A 3,982-nucleotide genomic window follows, 5' to 3' on the forward strand; every position below is an offset into this window, starting at 1 on the left:
TAGGGTTTGGTCTGAGAGATTTGTAACCCTATTTGTATTCTCTTGATTTCTAGTAGAAAAACCCCCCCCCCCCCCTCCTTGCCCCATGGACGTAGGCACATTGTTGAACCACGTAAATTCGCTATCTTACTGTTTGGTACTTGAGTTTTGGTTGTTTTGATTACTTTCTTCTTGTTCGTTGGTGTGTGATTCGTCCGCTGCGCACAACAAGTGGTATCAGAGCTCCAAACTACGCTTGGGGTTAGGTAGAGGAGTAGATCGCTTTAGAAGCTCTTCTAGGATTTTAGTTGGAGACAAAGGTGAGATTTTTATCATCGTGTGGTGGTGAGATCATTTGGTAACTCTTGTTAGGGTTTCAGTTAGAGGTAAAAATCTACATTTTCTCAGTTTGGATCGATTTTTTTAGTTTGTTCCACATTGGTTTATTGGTGTTTTGAGAAAGATGGCTGAAAAAGAATGTACATCAGGTGTTGAGAGTGGTACTTCCAGCGTGAAGACCATTTAAAGTTTGAATATCCACTCTACAAAGATAGATGTGGAGAAATTAATGGCATGAACAACTTTGGTTTGTGGAGATGTGAGGTTTTGGATGCGCTGAATGCGCAGAATTTGGAGGATACTTTGGAGTTGCATGGTAAGCCGGATGATATTGAAGATAAGGTTTGGAAGAAAATAAATCGGACGACGTGTGGCGTCATTAGATCTTGTTTAACGTAGGATCTAAAATATGATGTGATCAATGAGACTTCTGCAAAGAAGAATTGGGAGATTCTCAAAGGTAAATATTTGACGAAGAGTGTTGAGAATCGCTTGCATTTGAAGAGGAGGCTTTACCGTTTCCAGTTGAAGAAGGGAATCTCAATTGGTGATCAATGAACAACTACACAAAGCTTCTTGCGGATTTGGCGAATGTGGATGTTATGATCGAGGATGAGGACAATGCATTGTTGTTGTTGAGTTCCTCACCTGATGAGGAATATGAGACATTCGTTCTTACCCTAATTAATGGGAAGATATCTCTTTCGTATAGTGAGATTACCACTACTCTTGTGAACTATCACCTAAGGAAGAAAGACAATGAGTCTTCAAATGACACAATAGCAGAGGCATTGACTGCAAGAGGTAAAAATCCAAACCAAAAGAGTAAAGATAATGGGAAGTCGCAGTCTAGAGTAGAGCATCATACAGTTGGTAAAGATCATTGTGTTTGGTGTAAAGAGAGTGGTCAATGGAAGAAAATTTGGCTAAATCTTAGCGAATGGATAAAGAATAAGAACAAGCAGAAGGGAAAAGAAAAACTACCAGAAGCAAACATCGTCAAATTGGATGGTAATAGTTCCGACTCGTCTATTTTTTCACTTTCTATCAGTCTCACAGGTTGCTATTCGGAAGTATCTGAGTGGATGTTGGATAGTGGTGCAAGCTATCATATGTGCCCTAAAAGAAAATTGTTTTCCAGTTTTGAGAAGCTGGATAGTGGTGTGATATACATGGGTGATAACCGTGCATGTCAAATCATTGGGATGGGTAAAATTTGCATCAAGATATATAATGGGATGGTTAGAGAGATATATGGTGTAAGATATGTTCCTTCTTTGAGAAAGAATTTGATCTCAATTAGAGCTTTAGTTGCAGAAGGTTTGAAAGTTTGTATTGAGGACATGGGTTTCAAGATTGTGAAAGGCTCTTTTATTGTGATGAAGGACGTCAGGAAGAATAACTTATACTACTTAACTAGAACTAGATGACAGGTGGAGTGCTGACGACTTCTAATTATTTGACTAGACTGGGGCATTTGAGGCTGGGACATTTCAGTATTGATTACTTGCAAGCTTTGGCAATGCAAGGATTGGTGAAAGGTGCATCGACCTGCAATTTGAAGTCTTTTGAACATTGTGATGTGAGCAAGAAGACCAAGGTGAAGTTTGGCACCTTTATTCACCGAGCTAAGGGCCTTCTATGTGTGGTTCACGTGGGCGTTTGGGGGTCTTCCAAGGAGACATCATTGGGAGGTAATAGATATTTGGTTTCCTTTGTTGATAACTATTCTAGGCATGTATGGGTTGCAACTAAGTCTCGTTTGAATGAAGTCCTAGTAGTCTTCAATAGTGAAAGAAGTGTATAGAGACTAAGACAGATAGAAAGGTCAAAGTACTTCGTTCTAATTTTGGTGGGAAGTACAAGAGGAATCTGTTTCTATGTTTGTACTGAGCTTAAGGCATTTTGAGATACGTCGATGGAAAGGGAACATTAGGGCAACTAGATGAGGTGGCAAAGTTGATGAACCGTGCCTTGCTAGAGAATGTTCAATGTTTGTTGTCAAGCAGTGGTTTGCAGAAGAGTTTTTAGGCTGGGGCTTTGACATGTCCGTACCATCTTATTAACAGGTTGTTGTCTACTGCGATTGAAGGTAAAACTCCATTAGAAGTTTGGTATGGTAGAGCTGCTTCAGATTATGGGTTACTTCGAATGTTTGGGTGCCCAACCTATTATCTCATCAAGCATGTAAAAATTGATCAGAGTGCAATGAAGTTTGTAGTTCTGAGCAGTATGTCACTTTTGATGAGGCTTCGATAATGGAGCATATTGACTCTCAGTAGGTGAAGAGTACTGGACAGATCATAGATGTATTGTAGCGGATGGAGAGTGATACTACTTCACGTTGGGTGGAGATTACTCCACGTTCTCTAGATCATTATGTATCATTTGGGATTCCAACTGAGGTGACACAGATTAAGGATTATATAGTTGATGTTGATACAGATGATGTGTTTGAAGATCATGAACCGGAGGGTCAGTTTCAGGATCAGGATTTGAGTGTAGCAGGTAGACACAGTTCATATTTGGCTATGGTCGTTGGCTCACCTCAGGTGGAGGTGTTTGGTAATAGTATTTCTTCTACATATAGGGTTGAAGGGTTAAGCTCCAAGATAGAGTTGGTGTGGAGCGATGCAAGTTTGAAAGAGAGTTTGTCTTTTCATTCTAAGACCATCGGGGTGCTATTAGCTGCAGATTTGTTAGTATTTGCGGAGTTTACACCAGTTGCTTAATTGACCCGTTTGTGTGTTTTAAGCTATTAGGTAGCTTGATTGGTGCAAGGGTGTATACAAGGCCAAGATTTGTCACAGGTCGTTCACATTATGAGCACTTGGGTGCATGGTCTTAGAAGAAGACACTTGGTGACGGTCGTGAAGTTGGTGAAGGATTAAGAATCCTTCAAGTTGATTGAGGTTGTTTACAGCCATTTGGGTGAACTACGTGAGGTTTGATTCCTTGGGCAAGAGGATACGTAGGCAGTCAGTTTGATGCAGCCAATTTGATGAGTTGATATCGACACGGGGGGAGATTATTTTAGTTCTCATTTGGATTCCCGACTTGTTGTGGATTGAGTCCGTTGTCGTGGATTGATTCCAGTTCATACTGGACGCAACAAATGGGATGGATGGTTGATTTTTTAGGTCAGCTCAGTTTTGAAAAAACTTCACCAATGTGGAGATTTGTAGAAATGGTGAAAACGGCGAAAGAGAACAGGAAAAACAAAGCAGGGATAATTTTTGGTGCAGGCCGGTCGACCGGAAACGTACACACTACATGCTGAGAAATTAGCCCCTCTGGCCGGTCAACCGCGAGGAGAAGACTGGTCGACCGAACCCTGTTTGTTTTACATGGTTAAATTTTGACCTTCTGGCCGGTCGACTGGATGCTTATGCCCAGTCGACCGGATCGCAGATTTGGGCCATGTTTTAGTTTCCTAATTGGTTTGGCTTTCTGTTTTGATATAAATAGGAACACGTTTTCAAAATTTTTACCTTCATCCCAACCCCAACCAGATTTATTTCAAAGTTTGTAATTAAGGGAATATTATTTTTTCAAAATTTTACGGTTTTGCATTTATAGTTTGCCTCTGTCCTTTTGTCCAGTCCTAACTTTATACTCATCGGTTACATTTTGCCATTGCTCGGTAATTAAATGACCTCCATTG

Source organism: Asparagus officinalis, chromosome 2, assembly GCF_001876935.1.
Source record: "Asparagus officinalis chromosome 2, Aspof.V1, whole genome shotgun sequence".
NCBI classification, from domain to species: domain Eukaryota; kingdom Viridiplantae; phylum Streptophyta; class Magnoliopsida; order Asparagales; family Asparagaceae; genus Asparagus; species Asparagus officinalis.